The sequence below is a fragment of the Lepidochelys kempii genome, chromosome 11, assembly GCF_965140285.1.
Source record: "Lepidochelys kempii isolate rLepKem1 chromosome 11, rLepKem1.hap1, whole genome shotgun sequence".
NCBI lineage: Eukaryota > Metazoa > Chordata > Testudines > Cheloniidae > Lepidochelys > Lepidochelys kempii.
Window position 1 is genome coordinate 5817023 of NC_136390.1, and position 23863 is coordinate 5840885.

Here is a 23863-nt window from a genome sequence, read left to right on the forward strand (position 1 = left end):
CATAGGAGCGAGGAAACCAATTCAGTGCCTGGAATTACCCTCCTGGGGAGGACACACCATTTCTGGCCAGAGAGATGAGCAGCCCCCAAACCAGACACTCATCTCACAGGCCGTGACAGCTCCTCCACTCCCAGCTGGATGGCTTTTGCCTGGCATCAACCGTGCTTGCTGTCTCACTGCTCTCGCTCACTTTCCATCTCATAGTGAGTATCCAACATCCAATGAAAACCAGTTTGAACTGGGGATACATCATACATGGTATGGTTTCTGTTCCCCACATAGATGAGTGTAAGCCTGAGAATCAGGGTTTCCAAAGTGAATTCAAAATGGGAAGTTTGTTAACTGTGGACTGTCCATGAACTTTCTAGTCCCGATATATACAAAGTGATTTATAAAACCACCCCTTATTCTAGGACTATCTTCATATTCCAGGAGATCCTTCTGAAAAAGTAATTGCATCCCTCGGTTATGTCCCCTTGAGAAATAAGCAGTATATTAATATATCACTATTAGAGATAGCAAACAAGGATTTCAGCACCAGGGGCATAGCCAGAGGTGGGCCACGGCCCCACCCAAATCTGAGCAGGGGTGCAGTGTTGCCACAGCAGCCTGGAGCAACACTTGGACGCCTGAAATGCAGGACGGAGCTATGCGCCCGCTCTTCAGAATGCTCTACTCCAGCAGCTCTGCCTTGCCATTTTCTGAGTTGCCCCATGCAGGTGCCCAGCGCGGCAGGTGAAGCCCTGTGTCTGGAGGCACCAGGGCTAGGAAGAGGGTGTGGCACCAGGGGAGAAGCTGAGCTAGCAGGTGCTCAGGGGCTGCCTGTTGGCCAGCGGCGCTCTCCACACGGCTCATCCCCTGCATGGCTGGAGGCAGCGGCGAGGCTGGTCTCGCTGCAGTGCTCCCAGGAGCTGGGCAACTCAGTACAGAGTTCGGGCCAAATTCCATGCACAGGCAAGCCCCTGATCATGCCCCCGCAGCGCAGCCGGAGCCGACCCTGCACAGGGGCCATACAGCCGCAAGAGACACAAGCCCCCAGCTGAAGGGCAGCAGCCCATATCCCGCAACGAGGCAACGGCTCCCTCTCTTTCCTGGCTGCAACGGCTCCCTCTCTTTCCTGGCTGCAGAGTCAGGGCGCATCCAGGTTGCACTGACAGCCAGCATGGCCAGTGGATAGCACAGTCTGTCATTTCCCGTCCACCTGAAAGTCTGGGCCCACTCAAATTTCCGCTCCTAGCTACACCGCTGGTCTGCACACTGGAACGCTGCGTGTTTTGCCAGAGGGTTAGCTTTCACCACCCTTAACAGAAGTAGCACCCATGGGATTTCCTACTGAAGAGAATGGGACAGCTCATGAGTAGGGGCTTTGGGATTTGCCTTTTGGACAGCTGAAGTACTGGAATGAATAGTAAGTGGGGAAATACTAATATTACAACAAATAAGGAAGTGATTATCTTCCCTGGAAAGGCCTCTATTTAATGCTGCCTCCAACCTTTCCTTCCCCTTCAATAATGATCCTTTTCACTGAGTCAAACATGATGAACATTATCCCACTGTGCAGCGACTCCGATTTCCAAATCAACACCCAGGAGATAAGATCTGCCTTCACTTAAAATGGTCTTTATTTTTCATTCCTGAGGATGGGTCACAGTTGTCTGCAGCCAGAGGTGGGGTTTAGCAACCATCTCATGTCATAAGGACCATCCTTAAACCCTTTGATTTGTACCAACACCTGGTGAGTGAATTACCACTGGGCATTCAGCTGAGGAGAGCAACAGGCTTCTCACTGCTTAAAGAGCAGCTGACACGTCAGAGTTTAGTAAGACGCTCTGTTTAGGTGCAGTTCTGCTTACCACGGCTGTATTTTCTCTGTTTCTTTGCATTTTGTTCTAACGCCATTTCCGGATGCCAGATATTTAGGCTCCAGCCCTGTATTCTGGGTTGTGCAATAAGCAGCCAGCATGAGGTGGAGGGGTCTATAATGTGACCTGTCTCCAGGGTGGAGCCAGATCCTCTACCCTCCCACCCAAGTCTTGTCTCTACCCACATCCTGTGGACTTTTATTATTAAGGATTCAGCCCTTTGAGCTGGACTCTCATTGACGTCAATGTGAATATCATCTACTCGGTCCCCCATTATGTCACAAGTGGTAGGTATTTCTATTCTTTTCTTCGGCTCAAGCATGGAAAGCCATGCCAAAAAAGAATAACCCCCTAACAAAACAGGACTGCACTTAGACCCAAGCCAGTGCAACAATCAACCATACCAGTTTGCACGTGAGCATATTTTCCTGATTTAGGGCCAGATGTTTTATTTGAAAATGTGGATCAGCAATGAAACCATCTTTGCCTAGGTTATGCCCTGTCAATATGTTCAGCCAGTCTTTGACCTTTTCAAGTGAAGTGTTATGCGTTTCTCTCTTGGTCTTTGCAAAACTTGCTTACAATTTCATTGTCACTTGACATTCTTGTCAGAAACATATGCACTGTGGCCATGATTCAGCAAGATGCTTGAGCATGTAACTCACAAAGCATGTGGGTCAACAGTGCCATTCAGCTGCTTAGGGGAGATACAAACCAAACTGCCATGAAGAACCAGGGCTTATATCTTTTCGTTCTTTAAGTCTTTAAAGTAGAAATTCTGGGTGAAGATCCTGTGGCTTCCCAGGTGTGCTGTGGCAAAGTGGTATGTAGAGGGTGTTAGGGTTCCACATGATGACCTCATGGGGATAGGGCATAAGGTTCTACAGGAATCTTAGGGGTGCAGTAAAGTGGCTGATAAAGTGTCTTGATTTTAGATGCAAAAACTTTGATGGAAAATGTCCTCCTGGTGGCATTTTCGTGGTTTGCCACTGAGACATTACAGAGTGGAAACCAGCACTTCTGTCCTGTTCTTAGTGAAGACAACAATATCTCTGAGCACTGCGCACCCAAAACACAAGACAATTAGTTAAACAAAAGGCGCACTACTATAATTCATGATCTGTTTCATGAGAACAGTATGCTTTTCCTTTGCAGAAGGGTATATCAGTGTGCAGTGCTACTCAATGTGCTCATGACTTTATCAAGAGAGACACACTCAACTGGCTCCACGGCATATTTTGTGCAAGCGATCCCCTGATACTGCAGAGGCCTTGGGCATTGGTGACACCTCAGTCTCCTCTGTTCTCTGCCTGTGGCACACAAGAAGTTAGTGTGCGGATTGTGAAACTTGAATTTAACCCAGTTGATTGGCCTCAACACGGGAGAAAGTGGGTGAAGTGTAATGGTCTGTGGTATACAGGAAATCAGACTAATTTAAGATCCCTTCTGGCATTAAACTCATGAAATAGATGAGAGAACAGTTCACACTCCATGCTCATGCAGCCACTTCCAACAACCATGACAATTAGTGCCAGTTATGGCGGTGATTTCTGTGAAGTGGACTCCTATTAAGAACCAGAATGAATATTTGACACAGAGGCCATTGAAACGAAAAAGTAGTGCAAAGATAGGTTGAATTTTAACTAGTGCTGCTAGGAAACTTCCATGCAAAATTTCAACTTTTTCATGAAAAATTGAAATCGAACAAATTTCAGCCAAAATTTTTCTGCTGAAAACCAAACGTTTGCTTTGGAAGTGCCACTCTGGCATGGGAAATGTAATTCAGTGGCCTCATGTCCCCCTTTCTCCTCTTGTGGGTTGGCTTCATGGTCAGGCTGCAGCTCCCAGAATTCACTATGGTCTTCTCTCTTGCTGAGTCACTGTGGTGCATCATGGGGGGGAGGGGTGTGCTGGCCACAATGCATCATGGGAGATGTAGTCCAGCTGGCAGACCCAGCCCATAGACAAGAATGAGGACATGAGGCACTTGAATTACAACCCCATCAGGTACTATGCCATCATTTCCACACTGAAAGTCAAAATGTTCCATGGAAGGCAGACTTTTCCCCAAAACATTCATTTAATCAAATCAGTTTCTATTGAAAATTTTCAATCAGCCCTAGTTATAACCCAGTCCAAGGATCTGCACTCCTAGTACGGGTCCCAAGACTGATCTTTTTCCTCTAGAGTCCAGAGCCTAAGCTCACTGAAGTCAAGTTCAGTTTTTCCTGTCGATTTCAGTGGGCTCAGGACCCTAATCCTTTGTTAGCCCAATTTGATAGGCTCAGTTTTGCCCACTCAAGTCTGATTTCTTCTTTAATATCCCTGGGAGGCTCATTTACAGCTGTTCATTGTACAGAATGACTCTGATTTCCAGTCATTCTAACCAATTGCTCTTTTTCTTCCCACTAGGCATAAAATAGGTCTGAGCAGGGATTTGTTATTTTGACACACAACGTGACAGAGCAGTGTCCTTCAAACACCATTCTCCCCATAGTGTTTTTCATCATCATGCCCACATTCCAACTGAGGTATCTGTGGTGGAGCCATATAGCCTTGAGAACCTGTATCAAAAGTGGCATATCAAACACAGCAGGCTACCTTTGTGCTGGCCTAAATGGGCATAGCTCCAACAAGTCAATAGAATTGCACCAATTTACATTAGCAGAGAATATGCTGCATTATCTTTGGAAGATAGCACACTCTTACAAGCTTTCAGACTGATGTTGCTCCCATTAAAGTCAATGAGAATTTTGACTTTAGGTTGGAATCAGTACATGCATGCAAAAAATGTATACATCTGGGAAGGAACTTAAACTTTTGGAGAATTAGGTTTAGGGAGCTGGTTAATGAACCACTTCTTTTCCCCAGTGAGCTGGGGAATGTTGCTGGATTATCACATCCCTTCAAGTTTTCAGGATCTTTTCTTATTAGAGAGATGGCTAATGAGTTCCAGCTAGTAGAGGAGGAAGAAGTGACCCCTCACTGCAAACATTAAGGCTTTCTAGTCAAGGTGGCTTCAAAGATACATTTCTTCCCTTGCATTGAACCCCTGAGAGATCCTGCCACTGAGCAAACTTTTGTGCTGGAAAATTTGTGCTGGAAATGGCCCACCTGATGATCACTTTAGATAAGCTATTACCAGCAGGACAGTGAGGTGGGAGGAGGTATTGTTTCATATTCTCTGTGTATATATAAAGTCTGCTGCAGTTTCCACGGTATGCATCTGATGAAGTGAGCTGTAGCTCACGAAAGCTTATGCTCTAATAAATTGGTTAGTCTCTAAGGTGCCACAAGTCCTCCTTTTCTTTTTGAGCAAACTTTTGCACACTCGGTGCTGCTTAAGGTTCACAGCAAATAAAAATATCCCAAAAAAGGAAGAGGGAAATACACCTGTACCCTGATATAATGCAACCTGATATAATGCGATAAAGCAATGCTTCGGAGGGGGAGGGGCTGCACGCTCCAGTGGATCAAAGCAAGTTCGATATAACCTCATAAACAAACATATAAAAATCATGGAACAGGTCCTCAAGGAATCAATTCTGAAACACTTAGAGGAGAGGAAAGTGATCAGGAACAGTCAGCATGGATTCACCAAGGGCAAGTCATGCCTGACTAATCCAATTGCCTTCTATGACAAGATAACTGGCTCTGTGGATGAGGGGAAAGCAGTGGACGTGTCGTTCCTTGACTTTAGCAAAGCTTTTGACATGGTCTCCCACAGTATTCTTCCCAGCAAGTTAAAGAAATATGGGCTAGATGAATGGACTATAAGGTGGATAGAAAGCTGGCTAGATTGTCGGGCTCAACAGATAGTGATCAATGGCTCCATGTCTAGTTAGCAGCTGGTATCAAGTGGAGTGCCCCAAGGGTTGGTCCTCTGGCTGGTTTTGTTCTACATCTTCATTAATGATCTGGAGGATGGTGTGGATTGCACCCTCAGCAAGTTTGCAGATGACTCTAAGCTGGGAAGAGAGGTAGAGACGCTGGAGGGTAAGGATAGGATACAGAGGACCCTAGACAAATTAGAGGATTGGGCCAAAAGAAATCTGATGAGGTTCAGCAAGGACAAGTGCAGAGTCCTGCACTTAGGATGGAAGAATCCCATGCACCGCTACAGACTAGGGACCGAAAGGCTAGGTAGCAGTTCTGCAGAAAAGGACCTAGGGGTTACAGTGGACGAGAAGCTGGATATGAGTCAGTGTGCCCTTGTTGCGAAGAAGGCGAATGGCATTTTGGACTGTAAAAGTAAGGGCATTGCCAGCAGATCGAGGGATGTGATTGTTCCCCTCTATTTGACATTAGTGAGGCCTCATCTGGAGTATTGTGTCCAGTTTTGGGCCCCACACTACAAGAAGGAGGTGGAAAAACTGGAAAACGTCCAGTGGAGGGCAACAAAAATGACTGGGGACTGGAACACATGACTTATGAGGAGAGGCTGAGGGAACTGGGATTGTTTAGTCTGCGGAAGAGAAGAATGAGGGGGGATTTGATAGCTGCTTTCAACTACCTGAAAGGGGATTCCAAAAAGGATGGATCTAAACTGTTCTCAGTAGCGGCAGATGACAGAATGAGGAGTAATGGTCTCAAGTTGCAGTGGGGGAGGTTTAGGTTGGATATTAGGAAAAACTTTCTCACTAGGAGGGTGGTGAAACACTGAAATGCGTTACCTAGGGACGTGGTAGAATCTCCTTCCTTAGAAGTTTTTAAGGTCAGGCTTGACAAAACCCTGGCTGGGATGATTTAGTTGGGGATTGGTCCTGCTTTGAGCAGGGGGTTGGACTAGATGACCTCCTGAGGTCCCTTCCAGCCCTGATATTCTATGATTCTGTGATAACACGGTTTCACCTATAACAAAGTAAGATTTTTTGGCTCCCAAGGACAGCATTATTTCAGGGTAGAAGTGAAATCAGTGTGGGAATAGATTAGAAAGGTCAAGCAAGGAAAGGATGAGAAGCGAGGGGAAAAGTTAAGCATTGCTGAGAAATAGGTAGCAACATCAAGCACTCAGTTTTATACTGAGACACAGCATGGAGGTGGCAGGGAGGCCCCATACTGAATGTTTTTCTATGCATCCTAGAATGCCATTTGGAATTAGGCTATAGATAGCAATGCTGTTAGGTTAAATGTGTAGGGCTGGATTCATTCCAGCCCCAGAGCTGTACATGGCCCAGGAGAAAGGGATGGGTATCAGAGAGCTGGTTACAGCTGAGGGAGGGGTACCTCCAGCATCTTTTAAAACTGCTGCTGGGGCGCTCTTAACTACCCCACCAGCCTCGAGTCCTCAATGGAACCAATGCCAATGGAGGATTGGCATATAAGAGCTCTGCTCAACCACGACCCTCCAGCACATGGCCCTCTCTACACTGGCTACAGCACAGTTCAGGGAGTTCTCTTGCAGCAAGGAAATCTGCAGCAAAATTATTGTCCCTTTATGGCACTTGGATGATGTAATGTTGTAATGCACAAGAGAATCTGGCCCATATCATATATAAGTGCAATAAAAGGAAACCTATGTTTTCCTAAACACTGAAAATCAATCTGATCTGTTCCCTTGTCGCTTGTCACTCGACACAAGGATTGGGTGAAACAGTTCAGAACAAATCAGTAACTCACATCAATGATTGCTTGTTTCTGGAATTGAACCAGAAGCAAATTCTCTAACATACAACTGGCATTTTGCCATTGGCTTTCATCTTCATATGCCTAGTTTGGTCAGACTATATTTGCAGAAAGGTGAGAGAGGCCATTCTTGTGACCTATCTGGCTCTAGCATTAATTGAAAGTACTAAAAATCTTGTTACAAAGCAGCTTCTTCTGCTGACTTTTGGAGACCCATAAGGTTGGGACAGGTTCAGGTGTTTCCAATAATCTTCTAAAGATTTGGAGAGCATATCTGAACAGAGCCTGAAACGCAAAATGTTTGAGGTTCACCCATGATTACAGGCCATATTCTGTCACCCGATATGCACATGCAAATCCCATTGCTGCAAGTAGGAGTTTCCCGCAGTGTTTGCAAGGACAGAAAATGGTTATGATTATGGGATCCATGCCCATCTTGCAAAGCTGAGTGGCATGAATCAGCACCATCACTTACATAGCACTTTTCATCTTCAAAATGCTTTTCAAACAATAACTAATTACTTACACTGCTATTACCCCATTTTACAGATAAGGAAGCCCTGGCAGTGGCTGAGCGACTTGGTCAAGTCTATAAAGGGAACCAGTGTCAGCACCTGGGTTAGACTCTGGGAGTTCCTTGCTCCCATTCCTGTACTCAGACCGCTATATCATACTACGGTGATGGTCATATTAAAATATCTTGGAAAGACCAGAGATAAAAGGTTAGCCAGACAGAAACACTAATTCATAAAAGTATGGCCTGCTTTTAAAGACAACTTTCAGAGTTAGCAGATTGACCCCCTGGAAGATTTCCGCTGTGTTGAGAATCAACATCCCAGTTCCATCCTTGCATTTATGTTGTGGCAGGAGACCTGTTAGGATATAGATATTCAGGTCTGTCTGTAAAGGCCTATCCTCTAAGAATTTAGGTGTATTTTTATCACTTGGCTAATTATAGAGGTATAAAAGAAAGAATCAAAATCACTGTCTGCTGGTGTAAGGGCCTTCTTTTACTGTGACAGTCTGAGGCCCTGTTCTTAGCTAAGGCCTTTGGCTAAGCAGCAGAGGCAGCCATAAGCTGGGAAGTGAATGGTCACATCCTCACATTCCAAACTAGTCACACTGAAATAAGGTGCTATTGGGCTGTTAGGAATACAATCCTGTCCTGATAGTTCCTATCACTTCCAGAGAAAGGGAAGTGCCTAGAAAATGTAAAAGGAAACTTAGTTTGATAGCATCCTGTCTGGCAAGAACTCACTTATCAATAGCTGGGATGTGAAATCCTCACTTCTGTATTGTCTTGTCATTATAGTTCCCACTTTGCTATTGTTTGTCTGTATAATCTCTGTCTGGTTCTGTGATTGTTCCTGTCTGCTGTATAATTAATTTTGCTGGGTGTAAACTAATTAAGGTGGTGGGATATAATTGGTTACATAATCATGTTACAATATGTTAGGATTGGTTAGTTAAATTTCAGGAAAATGATTGGTTAAGGTATAGCTAAGCAGAACTCAAGTTTTACTATATAATCTGTAGTCAATGAGGAAGTGAGTGAGTGTGGGTGTGGGAGATGGGAACAGGGAATGGGGGTAAGGAAATTGCAATCATGTTTTGCTAAAGGGGGAGATGGCAACAGGGAATGGGGATAAGAAAATTGGAATCATGTTTTGCTAAAGGGGGAAATGGGAACAGGGAATGGGAGTAAGGAAGTTGGAATCATGTTTGGCTAAGGGTAGGAATGGGAACAGGGACACAGGTGTAAGGCTCTCTGGTGTCAGAGCTGGGAAGGAGGATACTAAGGAAGGAAACTGGAATCATGCTTGCTGGAAGTTCACCCCAATAAACATCGAATTGTTTGCACCTTTGGACTTTGGGTATTGTTGCTCTCTGTTCATGCGAGAAGGACCAGGGAAGTAAGTGGGTGAAGGAATAAGCCCCTTAACAAGACCATTCTCCTGTGAGAACTGCCACTTCCAGTCGATGTTATCCTGTAAGTGATCATGAGACTTTATTGAAGTCCCAAACTCCAAGTTCCCAGTCAGCTTCCATTGCAAAAAAAAACAAACATTTTTTTCCTAATAAATGCATATTATGGTTTTCCCTTATTTCCAGCTAAGGCACTACCATGTGTTCTGGATGAAAGCAAGAGGAAAGATTTATGACTGATTAATGTTGATTTAATGTGAGTAAGTCATCAAAATTCGTACTCTTGTGGTAGTCTGCGCTTGTAGATATCCCTCTTTTTAATTTTTCTCTCTTTTCAGCTCTTCAATGCATCAGGAAACCATAGGAGTTAAAAATTGTGGTTACACAAGGCTGTGTACAATATATTTATGGCATCTCTTTCCAAATACTCCTGCTTAGTCATAAATGAGTATAAATGAAGCATGGCAAGCAATTTGCTGCATGGTAGGCGATATTAATGATATGACACATTTGTCCCTACTTGTGTGATCTGATTTTTTGAGTGTGACAAATTACAGTAGCGAGTGCCTTGTGTCAATAATGACCTCTTCTGTACTCCCTGTTATGTTGGGTTATCCGTTTTTGTCCCTACAGTTATCGCTGGTTGTGACATTATGTGATTAAAATAGGACCATGTAGACGATTGTTGCTACAGTTGCAACAAATCTGATACAAAGCTTGTCAAGTAAGTTGTCAATAGAAAAGTTATGATTTGCTGAATCTGATTATGCCATTTGTATGCATGTATCATTTTTGTATCTGAAGTTATGGACATTAACTATGCGCCCGTATTTCAAATGTTTGCTCCTGTAGTAGTACCAACAAAGCGTTTAGCCGGCACATTGTGAAGGAACTATTCAAGTTGAATGGCTCATCAAAGAACACTTAACTCACAATGGAAAATGCCTATCTACACGTAATGGACTTTCCTGTGAACATTCTGACTAGAGAAGTCGTTCTCAAGCTTTTTTACTGGTGACCCCTTTCATATAGCAAGCCTCTGGTTCAACCCCCCCCCCCCAATAATTAAAAACACGTTTTTATATATTTAACACCATTATAAATGCTGAAGGGAAAGTGGGGTTTGGGGGTGGAGGCCATCAGCTCACGACCCTCCATGTAATAGGCTTGTGACCCCTGAGGGGTCCCGACTCCCCAGTTTGAGAACTCCTGAACTAGAGTATGGGTAATGGCCTTTGCCGGCTTTGCTTAGTCCTAGCAGAGACGTGTGACTTTCCCACGGGACCCCAAAATCCATCTTGTTATCTGTATTTTTCCACAAGCTGTGCGGAGGGCTTTGTTGAAACAATGGGTTTCTCTTCACTAGGCAGAAGCTATAAAAGACCCTGGGAACATCTCCATTTTGCCTCTTTCCTGCTCAAACCTCTGGACTCTGAACTTGTACTAATGGGAGCATTCTAACCAAGGACCTTCCAATGATATGGAAGCAACCAGAGACTTAACAAGCCAACAGTTTATTCCACCACTGCTACAAGCCTGATCCAAGAACTTTGCCTTTATTGTATGCTTTTGATCCTTTAACCAGTTTTAACTCACCTTTCTTTCTTTTTATAAACAAACCTTTAGATATTAGATACTAAGGGATTGGCAACAGTGTGATTGAGTAAGATCTGAGTTGTATATTGACCTAGGTATGTGGCTGGTCCTTTGGGATCAGAAGAACCCTTTGGTTGATGAAACTGGTTATAAATAACCACTCCTCATTAAGTCTAGAGTCTTTGATTGTAAAGCAAGGACTGAAATGCCTAAGGAAACTGCTTTTCCGACTTCTTGTTAGCCAGTGTGGTGAAAGAGGTTACTTTTGTTGCTGGTTTGGTATATCTTATGGGACAATAACCACCAGTTTTGGTGTGTGTCTGCCCTATTTCTCAGCAGTTTGTCCTGAATTTGGAATTCTCAGTTCTGACAAACTGAGGCACGGTGACACTGGTCAATCTACTGATGGAGAAAATGTTATTCAATGGATTTGATTCTTATTGGTTTGTGAACTGCCTGCAAAACTAGGATTTTCATGAACCTACTCTCTATTCATAATTTTTCAACCAATAGTTCTAGTCTATATTATGAGGGCCCTTAGGTTCTCTCCACTGACATGGATCCAAAGTCATTGTAGTTAATGGAAGGACTCCAACTGGCCCCCATGGGCTTTGAATCAGGTCTATATTCCGGCATTTGGAGTTCTTATTTAATAATCCTGAGAGATGCTGGGTACTTCTGGTCTTGAGGACAGAGAGGCTGAACCAGAGGTGCTAGGGACAGGGATACAGAGACAAGGCTTTCCAGGACACAGTAAAATGGTCCCATCCCCCAGTCTGACAGCCTCTGTGCTGTTGAGGAGGATGAATGTCTTGGGGAAAAAAACATCAAACTGGAGAGGAGGGAAATGATCCCATAGTTGGGCCCCTCCTTCCAGATGATGAAGGGTATCCTCAGTGTGAGAGGATACCCTTTGAGGGAGAAGGTCCCTGTTATTAGGAAGAGACCTGGTAATAGTACTGGGGGATTCAATTATTAGAAATATAGATGAGTTTGTTATGTCTGGGAGAACCAGGGCTAAATTTTGCCTTGTTAGACAATATATGCTCCTCTTTCCTCCTCACTGAAATTAAATTGATTGGCTATACAACTGCAGAAGGAACACAATCCTTGATATGCACTGAAGTTCTGGAGCCTAAGAATTTGCCTGAGGATTTCCTGTCCTGCAAATTACCACTGATTTCCCGTATGGAAACAGATTTCCTTCCCGCAGCTCTAGGTAGAATTTGAAAGCTCAAAGATTGCAAACATTATACCAGTGTCCTAAACTACCTGCTCTTGGTAGATTTAGCGTTGGCAACTGCCTCAATATTACTGTTGTATGTTTGGGCAGGAAATGTTCGGCACACCATGCAAGATCAGGCTCTTGATTCTGGAATGCTAACTAAGCTCTGGCCGTATGCATACTTACATTCTCTGTCAGGTGTGTCTCCATTCCATTTTTTTTTGGAAGACATATGCTGCCTAGAGTCACAATGCTTAGTACATAGTTTATACTGTGTCTCCAGGGTTTGCCTCTGGATAGAACAAATGTAACCAGTCTGCTTTTCACATGACTAGCCAATTTTGGCGATATTACACAGATCATTAGAAGCCCTTAATTGAGATGGGAAAATATCTTAAAATATTTCCCATTAATATTGTCTTGATTAAAGAAGTGTAAGTGCTTTGGGAGCGTCATTTCTGGGGCGTTGAACCTGCAACATGTAGAGTCTAATTTTCAAATATTCAGAGCACCCAAAGCCCCAGTTGTCTTCACTGGGTGCTACAAATACAAAGCACCCCTGAAAGTCAGGTCCAAGATGTTCCGGTTGGGCACCCAAAATCAGAATACTCTTTTGGGGAATGTAAGGGACTTCCTCACAGTCACACGTAAGCACAGTCCTGCTCCCCTCAAAGTTAAAACTTAACAGAAGCAGGATCAGGTCCACTAAACCAATGGGAGAGCCTGGACTATAACCTAAGAATTCCTATTTCCAAATTCACTAGGTGATGCTCTCTCACATGTATTATAAACTAATACCTGGCAGCAACAATCAATTTCCTCATGTAATATATTGGTCATAGATATCCCTATCCCTGTATTTAATGCTCTTAGTGTGGTAGGTGCATTAATGAAAGAAGCAGGGATGAATTCAGATCTTGTCTAAGCATATGCAACTCTGCTGAAGTCACTGCAATTACACTGTGGCTGTATTTATTCCATAACTGTTTAACTTTCACTGTGTTTTCCTCTTCTCAACTTCAAAGAGTGAATTAACTTCATTAACGATGCCCCAAATCAGGGCTTGTGATGGTAAAAAAGGACCATTACAATATATATAAAATGATAGAATCTAAATTAGCTGTTACCACTCAAGAAAGAGATCTTGGAGTCATTGTGGAGAGTTCTCTGAAAACATCCACTCAATGTGCAGTGGCAGTCAAAAATGAACAGAATGTTGGGAATTATGAGGAAAGGGATAGATAATAAGACAGAAAATATCATATTGCCTCTATATAAATCCATGGTAAGCCCACATCCTTAAATACTGCGTGCAGATGTGGTCACCCCATCTCAAAGATGATATATTGGAACTGGAAAAGGTTCAGAAAAGGGCAACCAAAATTATTAGGGGTAATGGAACAGCTTCCATATGAGGAGAGATTAATAAGACTCGGACTTTTCAGCTTGGAAAAGAGATGACTAAGGGGGGGATATATGATAGAGGTCTATAAAGTCATGATGGGTGTGGAGAAAGTAAATAAGGATGTGTTATTTAATCCTTTTCATAACACAAGAACTAGGGGTCACCACATTAAATTAATAGGCAGCAGGTTTAAAACAAACACACAGTCAACCTGTGGAACTCTTTGCCAGAGGATGTTGTGAAGGCCAAGACTATAGCAGGGTTCAAAAAAGAACTAGATAAGTTCATGGAGGACAGGTCCATCAATGGCTGTTAGCTAGGATGGAGCAGAGATGGTGTCCCTACCCTCTGTTTGCCAGAAGCTGGGAATGGACAACCGGGGGTGAGTCACTTGATGATTCCCTGTTCTGTTCATTCCCTCTGGGGCACCTAGCTTTGGTCACTGTCAGAAGATGGGATACTGGGCTAGATGGACCTTTGGTCTGACCCAGTATGGCCGTTCTTATGTTCAATAAATAGGACTGGTTCTATTTTTAGCCATGTCAAAACAAAAAACAGGCTTCTTTGGTGAACAGATAAACTAACAGCCTTGCAGAGACTATGTTCTGCAGTTTGCCTGTTGATTATCTGTATTGAATTTCTGGGGAAATTTTTCCTGTCAAAGAAATCAATCAATCATTCTCTTTACAATCATTCTGTAGTGCAGGGTCACCACCCGTGGAATTTATTTCCATGCACTGCAGTGTCTGCTTTGCATAGAAATAATGAGACTCTAATGACCTGTTTCCCCTCTCATTTCCAGTAGAGTTACACAAGTCTCTCTCCATTGGCTTCAGTGGAGCTCTTTTTTAAATAAATAGTATGTGTTACTGTAGCACCTAGGAGCCCCAGTCATGGGCCAGCACTCCACAGTGCTAGGTGCTGTACAGACACAGAACAAAAAGACGGTCTCTGCCCCAAAGAGTCTCCAATCCAAGTATAAGGCAAGAGACAGACCAAATGGGGGAGCACACAAAAACAATGAAATAATACTGGTCAGCATGTGTCACAGGTCCACTCACCACTAGGGGCACCTCCTCCTGGCCACTCTGGAGATTCTCTCCTTCCAGGTGCTGCACCTTTCTCCAGTGGTCTCTTCACTCATCATGGTCTCATCCAGCAGCCCCTCTTCCTCCAGGAGCTACAGCTTCCTCCTTGTGACTTGGCCTCCAGGAAGGTCACTATGGGCCTCCTCTTCTGGGGTATCAAAGTCTTCCAGGGCAAACTGTCCCAGGCAGTCCGCTCTCCACTGCTTGGTCTATGCTGCTTCCCCTGTGGCTGGTGGGGAAACCCAGGCCCACCCTCTACTCTGGATTCCACCTCAGCGACCCTCTAATCAGCAGCCAAGCTCTGTACTAGCCAAAACTTGCTGCTTGTCCTCTGAGACTTTCCTCCCTTTCTGGTTCCCGCTTCTCTCTGGATTGGCCAGCCCAAACTCCCTCCTTTCAGGGAACAACTGTAGACTGCCCTCTATAGTCCCAAACACACCTCCCTTCACCCAGGGAGTGGCTGAAGACTACTTCCCTGGAGCCCCCAGCTGCTCTCTGCTCCTGGCCTTTATACAGGCCCTTTCTGTTCTTGTCCATTTCTAATTAGTCCTTGATCCCTGGCTTCTCCTCCAGGTGCATCCTAGGCTGTTAATTGGCCACCCCATCACAGCATGATAGGCATTATAGGAGCTACTCCTGATGTACAGTGTATGAGAACCAAAGGCTAATTTAGAGGGAGCTGGTTAGGCTCCTAGGTGGACCAGCTAATATCCACCCTGATTCTCAAGGGTTCTGGCCCACATTACTTATCAAATAAAATATGATTTGCTGTCCTTATTATAAATTGTACTAAAGTTCACAGATAAATGAAAATCAAGAAAGCATGTTGCTCAGACGAGCTACTACTAACATTACTAAACTAAACTAAGAGTTAAGCAATACAGTTAAAATCAAATCAAGGTGAACTCGACAGATCAAAAGATAGCAGCAGTAATGGACTGGAATTGTATTAATTTGATGATTTGACTAATCTGATAATTTAACAAATCAACCCATATACATCCAAAAAAGGAACAGAAGGAGGTGGCTGTGTGTTTGATTATAATTGGATTTTAGAGCTGGTTGAATGCTTTAATAGTGAAACAAAATTACTGTTTCACGTCTAAACCACAACCTTAAAGCCAATTCAAGCTTCCTCCTTGGATTTTTACCTGACTGTGGTAGCTAAACCTTTTCTTCCTCCTCAACAAGAATTACAACAATACAGCCCACAACAATAAGCAGAAGTTTGACATCTCATATTCATCAGTTTACAGCTGAGAATTCTAATTTGCTTGGGATCCTTTGCACACCAAATGGGGACACACACTCAAGTATTTATGAGGTAGCTCCTGCCTAGTTTTCAGTCTCCGGTCCAAAGCAGGGGGGAGCTAGACCTTTTCAATGAAAATGTAGTAAGAATGTTTTTAACATGGGTAAAACACTGTATTTTCCCCTAGCCTTGTTTCAGGAAATGTCTGCTGAAACATTCCAAAAATATTCTGTCTGATGCACACATCCAGCATGGCAAATTTCAGCCCAAATTGTTAAAATTCTGAAAAGTTAAAAGCAACTGAAAACAGGGTCTTATAAAAGGAACTGCGGGGGCACCTTAACTGTAGGCATCATTGCTACAAGCTCGGCCTATAATGCAGCATGTCAGCATGACTTATCTGAATTCATCCTGATTTGGCTCCACTGGGCATTCTTTTGGGATTATTTCCCATTTGAAGGGTACATTTAACTCCCATTAATATTAGGAAACAAAAGCCCTCTGCTGATGCACTGTGCCAGGAGTAGTCCACTGACTGACACATCCAGGTGGCCCATGTTCCTTCACAGTAGCAAAGGATATGCTAGTCTTTAAGCCATCACAGGTCCTGCTTGCTGTGGCCAGATCAAGGCTCTTTGGGCCTGAGCTTAGAGCAGGGAGTTACTCAGAATTTATACTGATGTGAGTGCCAGCAGAATCAGGCCGTGCATATTCACAGAGGGATAATTCAGTGCTAAGAAATGTACAGTCCCGCCTCAAAGGAAAATAATTTAACTGCTCTGATACAAAATAGACAAATGTAACCAAACTTTTGCAACTATTGCACCAAAATCTACCATCAACTTTTGTCTTTGGTGCCATCCTCATCTGATTATTTCATGTAACCAAGTGCGCTAATTGCCACAGGGAAGGGCTGTGATCAAGCCTGTGCGATTGAGAAGAGAGAGGTCCCCAAGGAGCCCATCATCCATAATATGGAAAGGTCCAAGAACCATTCTAGTATACTAAAGGGTTCTATAGTTGGGTTAACTCACTTACCCTTAAAGGCTTTTCTCATGGTCTTTAAATAGAAGATGGATACGTGGAAAAGAAGCTGAGCTGTATATAGAAATGCAACAAATAAAAGTGTATCCCTAATCATTAGCAATGCACATATAAGACTCAGCCAGTGAGCCATCTGCATAAAATTGTCCAGACTCTTTCAGCTGACTGATAATTGTATGCTACTGCACAAAGAAAGGTATGTACCTGTGAAGTATTTTAGGCTAGACTGTAATACATGGAAGGGTCTTGCAGTTCAACTAATGAATACCTGAGGCTTTTCTGCAATATATACCGGTACAATTAATGTCAACACCAGATAACCAGCCCCTGTAAACTTGCTTGGAGGGGGATCTTATATCTTTAAGCAGAAATTCCATTTGCAAGGTAAAATTTCCTGATGTATCTCTGACAATCAGGCGACAATCCAATAACCTCCATACCACCAGGCATCTTTCATTTCCAGTTAAAGACAAGTGTTATCTCAGATGACAACAGCAGGCTACAGGGAAATAAATAAATTGATGTCTTTTCCCTAGAACTGTCGCTGTTGATATTGGAAAAGTTGATGCTCACAAAACCGTGAGCGCAATTCAGCTTCAAACCTGTCCACAGAGTTAGCCCATCTGTAGCAGTCCAGTCACAGGCCAGGACTCCACTGGGTTAGATGCTGTACGTAGACAGAGCAAAAAGACAGTCCCTGCTCCAAAGGGTTTACAATCCAAGTAATGTGGTGACCTTGGACAGGTCATTTCACCTCCCTAATCCTCCTTCCCATCCCTGTCATGACCAGGTTGTAGTGACTGATCGGGGTCAGTGCTGATGGTTTTCAATAAGACAAAAAGAATCTCTCTTAAAAGGAGCCAACATGGTCCTTCCCACCCCACATACCACTGTTATCTCCCGTGTGAACCCAGGTGCAAGGAAAACGCTATTGGTCATCCAGAAGGAGGGGAAGAGATAAGGAGGAAAGTTAATGAGGCTGTAAATCTTATCTGGATGAAGACTGGAAATAAAGATGAACTGTCTCCAACTGGAAGTTCTGAAGTCAGTAATTGGCAATGACATCACTCACTTGTTAAAGGGTATAAAAAGCAAACTCTTAAAAGGGTTCATTGCTAATACCTGCCTGACCACATTGGAACTGACCAATATGGGTCTAAGCACCCCTGGGGTTAGACTGTTTGTAAGTATCTTGATCAAATGCTTTTATAAATGTTTTGTTACTCTTTGAATGTAGTAAATGGATTATTATTTAGGATTTTTAGGTGTGTTTAGAGCCATTGTATAAGTACCATTTGGTCTTTGGATTTAATAAAGGAATTTATGATGAAATTAGTGTTTGGTGGTTTCCCATAGCCAGAGTCGACAGTCACAAGAGACAGCTAGGTCAGGATACCAGGAGGGCAGAAGCAGGAGATTAGGCCCTTTAGGTGGAAATGTAATCTAAACAATAAGGCAGGACCATTTTTACTCACTTTTATGACTCTGATCACACTTAAAAACTTTCATTATAAATCCCTGTGTGCAAAAACAGGGGATATCTTGAGAACTAAGGCCAGATTGACCACTACAGTAAAGGACAGAATTATCAGACCAATAGAGGAACATGATTTGCTGGAGAAGAGTCAACATGGCTTTTGTAAAGGGACACCATGCCTGATCAGTTTATTAGAATCCTTTGAGGATATCATCAAACATGTGAACAAGGGTGATTCAGTGAATATAGTGTTCTTGGACTTTTAGGAAGCCTTTGACAAGGTCCCTCACCAAAATCTCTTAAGGAAACTAAGTAGTCATGGGATAAGAGGAAAGGTCCTCTCATGGATCAGTAAAAGGTAGAAAGGATCTGGTTAAAAGGTAGGAGACAAAGGGCAGGAATAAATGGTCAGTTTTCACAGTGGAGAGAGGTAAATAGTGGAGTCCCCCAAGGACCTGTACTGGGACCTGTGCAGTTCAACATATTCATTAATGATCTGGAAAAGAGAATGAACAGTGATGTGGCAAAGTTTGGAGATGATACAAAATTATTCAAGATTGTTAATTCTAAAGCTGACTGTGAAGAGTTACAGGTGGATCCCACAAAACTGGATGACTGGGCAACAAAATGGCAGATGAAATTCAACACTGATAAGTACAAAGTAACACACAGAAAAATTAATTCCAACTATACATATATAATGATGGGGGTCTAAATTAGCTCTTATCACTCAAGAAAGAAATATTGGAATCATCATGGATAGTTCCCTGAACACTTTAGCTCAGTGAGCAGCAGCAGTCAAAAAGAATAGACTTTCCAACCAGAATGTTAGGAACCATTGTTAAAGGGATAGATAATAAGACAGAAAATATCCTAATACCACTATATAAGTCTATAGTACACCCACACCTTGAATATTGTGTCCAGTTCTGGTCACCCCAACTCAGTAGGATGAAACTGGAAAAGGTTTAACGAACAAAGATGATCAAGAGTATGGAACGGCTTCTATATGACGAAAGACTAAAAAGATCAGGGCTGTTCAGCTAAGAAAAGAGACAATTAAGGGGTGATATGATAGAGGTCTATAAAATCATGAAAGATATGGAAAAAATGAGTTGAGAAGTGTTCTGTACACCTGTCTCAAAATACAAAAACTGGGGTCACCCAATGAAATTAATGGGCAGTAGGTTTAATACAAACAAGAAGAAATGTTTTTACACAATGCACAGTCAACCTGTGGAACTCATTGCCATGGGATGTAGTGATGGCCAAAATTGTAACTGGGTTCCAAGAAAGAACTAGATAAGTTCCTGGAGGATAGATCCATTGATGGTTATTTGCCAAAATGGTCATGGATGTAGTCCCATCTAGTCTAGTGCTTCCCTACAAGTTACATTAGACAGGCTTTCCTCTTTAGTTGAAGGAGCAGAAAAGAACCAGTTTATGTTCTCCTAGCAAACCCAAACCCACCTGTGTCAGTGTCTCTGGCTATTTCAGTCTGAGAGACTGTCTACATGGTGAAATTTACCAGCATAACTATATTGGTATATTTATATCACAATAGTTACACCAGTATAATTATAGTGGTATAATTATACTGCTATGGGGTTATGCTGGTATATGTCCCCATTCAGTCTCTCTTACCCTGTTCAAACTGTGGGTGGGAGGGGGTTAGGGTCTGGCTTGGAAAGTGGGCTAGAGCCATTAAGGCTACTGGCTCTGATATTGTTTCTTAATGGCCCTGATACTTCAAACACATGACTAATTTTACCATCACATTTAGTTTCACTGAAATCAATGGATTACTCACGTGCATGGGTAATTCATGACACACAATCAATGGAGCAACTCCCACATGTAAAGTTAGTCACATATGTAAGTGACAAGAAACCCACCATATTACATATTTTAGAAAAAAGCATATAAGCAAAAACAACAAGGAGTCCAGTGGCACCTTAAAGACTAACAGATTTATTTGGGCATAAGCCTTCATGGGTAAAAAATCCACTTCTTCAGATGCATCTGATCCAAATAAATCTGTTAGTCTTTAAGGTGCCACCGGACTCCTAGTCATTTTTGTGGATACAGGCTAATACAGCTACCCCTCCAATAACTGGCGCCATATGAGCAATCATAGAATCATAGAATCATAGAATATCAGGGTTGGAAGGGACCTCAGGAGATCATCTAGTCCAACCCCCTGCTCTAAGCAGGACCAATCCCCAATTCTCTTTGATAACCTACCATGAATAACATCACTTTATATAGCCATAAAATTAGTTTGAAATATGCCCAATTCAGTGCCAATCATTGATTGGCTGTGAGGTTAGTTCCCCCTGTGAGAATACTATATAGCTAAAGAACGCTGACTCATAAACATTGGGTAATTCATTGTTCAATTCACTTTTCACTCTTATGCCATATGCCCTCTGTGAGATTTGGTATACAAAAGGGATCACTGAGAGAACCACCAGATTATGACTTCCAGTACCTCTGCTGGTGGGACAGCAACTGCACAAGCTGGTCCTCTTTGGACCCTTTTAAATCCATAAAGCTAAAGAGGATTTTTTTGCACCTAGATGTTTAAAATATTTTATGTAGGGCATTTTTACAAATGAACTTCTGCTACGTCCTGTATCTATTGACTGCCTCCCAAATGAGCTCTCCCCCACCACTGCTGTTGGGCTCCACAAAATAGTTTAAAAAAAGGAAGTACAACTAGTTCAATCAAAATCTAGTGACACCATCTGTCGATGTTTAATGTTTTAGGAACTGAAGCCAGCGGCGATTATAGCAGTCTAACCTATTTATATTTACTCCGAATGCATTATTATTATTATTATTAATAATGATAGGTTGGGTAGGTCATTATTAACATTTTAATTTTTCTTTCCAGGTCTGTTTTGCCTTCTATTGTATTGCCAAATCACACTTGTTCTCGACAAAGGCAAGATATTTGGGACTATAAATGGAGTTAAGTGAATGCACTTTTGAGCCTGGAAGCCACCAGCAATAGCAAAGATGGACATTTTTAGCTGCCTCTCCTTCATGCTGATATATGCTTCTGGCACTCGGGTGCCTGCTTCTGTAATAGGTTCGTTATCAAGCTTGGTTCATAGACTGCTTTTGCTTCAATTAATCCCAGTTACCCAATCCACCGTGTATATTTTATAAACTCCTGGGAAAGAGATGATTAAAAATGAGTTTATGCCGGCATTTTTTGACTTTCTTGTGGAATTATGCAACAGGAGCAAATATCCTGAGTTACATCTGAACTGACTTTTATTCTCCCCCTGCCCATCTTCTGAAATGTCCCTGTGAATCAGGAACAGAGTGACAAATGGACTAGGACCCTGACCAGATGCATATTTGTGTAGGTGAGAGTTGAATATTCTCTACAAAGGCAGCAGTGGAATATCCAATGCCTGGGGCTTTTAAAACTGCATGTACTGAAAGATATACTATAGATAACAGACCCTACTGGTGGTTGAACAAGTTGATCTAACAGCTCTGGTTTACCTCTTGTTGCTCTTATTCCATGGTCCTGAATCTCTGCTCATGTAAACCAGTTTGATTATCATGATTAATTAATTACTTATATTATAACAACATATAGAAGCCCAGAATAAGATCAGAGCCCAATATGATGTCAGCTACTGTAGAAACCGCTGCAGTTTTGCATTTTATTTACTTTAGCTTCACTATTGACAAGGGGGAACGTGTATGTGAAGGAAGTAAACTTGAGGGAGTACCCATCCAGACATCTAGAGAGTGGTTTACAATGCCTAACCTCCCTTGATACAGAGGGTATCATCTGGTTATGGAACCTGCACATCAAGCTCTGACATCCGCATATGAGAGAAAGTCTGTAGAAACATATTGCACAAGACAGTCCCTGCCCTGAGGAGTTTTTAGTTTAAACAAACAAAGAATGGGAAGGGAAGCTGAGTCAGAAACTTGCCATAGGTCACAAAATGAATAAATGGTAGAGCCAAGAACAGAACCAAGGTCTTTCAATTTCCATGACAATGTCCCATCCATTGGACTATGCTCCATTGTGCTGAATGGAGCTACGATTGAACCTGCATGGAAGTCAGGGAAGAATCACAGCCTGTACTATGAGGCATAGCATGTGACTTTAATTATCTCGGGGACACTTTTATGGGGGGGATTTTCACCGGGAATTTAATAAATTCAGTGTTACGAGTATCCATCTCGCTGGGTGGTCATGGCCTGCTCCCCAATTCTGCTGTCTTGCTTTGAGAGACTGATCCCCTTCCCCACAGAGCATCTTCTGGAGGCAAGTGACACCCTTCCAACCCAGCAATAGCAGAGGTCCCCTGCTCCATAGCTAACAGATTGCATCAAATTTTAAGCTAGTCTGGTTCTCCAGATGTCCCATAATGTCCCACACCCAGTGATACAAGCAGATTTTATGCTGCCCTATTAATTAATGTAACTGGCCACTAGATGTTCCCTGTTACTCCACACAAAGCTGGTGCAGAGAGAGAGAATTTATCAGGAAGTAAATAAGATGTTGAAGGAAAGACATTCACAAATAGCCATTGGCATAACTGGTTTTAGGGCAACATGAAGTTGCAATGGTTGCACTTGCAAACCTTTCCAGTAAAGTGGTAAGATTGGTTCTGGCAGTTGGCACTAGCCACAAACCCACACCAGATAATTCAGTATAGGTGGCATTATCTGATCATGAACAAAGCAAATATAGGGCCTAATCCAAGGCCCATTGGGAATTCTCCCTCACCCACCCATTGCCTTTCAATATTGAGACCTTCTTCCCATCTAGCAGAGACCTAGCCAAGACCCCTCTGCCAGTTAACGACATAGGAAGGGTGGGATTGTCACAAGTCCCTGACACCAGTTCAAGACACCCTGATGGTCACAACCTCCAAGTTGAGAACTGATGGACCAGATGACCCAATAGCACAGATATTCTCAGTCTCTAGGTTCTATGTGTCTTACAGCATTTGTTCACATGGCCCCATTACAATTCATCGTGGTGGCAAATCCTGTTTCCTCCATAAACTCCATCATAGTGTAACTTTGGGATGTAATAGTAAGTGAAAACTTGTGCTATTGATACAAGAAAAAGAGAGGTTTCAGAGTAGCAGCCATGTTAGTCTGTATTCGCAAAAAGACAAGGAGGACTTGTGGCACCTTAGAGACCAACAAATTTATTTGAGCATAAGCTTTCGTGAGCTACAGCTCAGTTGTGCATAACTCCTTTCATTGATATCCACTAACTGATACACATACAGCAGTAAGTTCATTCTTTCAAATAAATTAACACGTTAAAAATCACAAGACAAAAGTAATGTGACTCTCTCTTTAGGTTTTGTTTT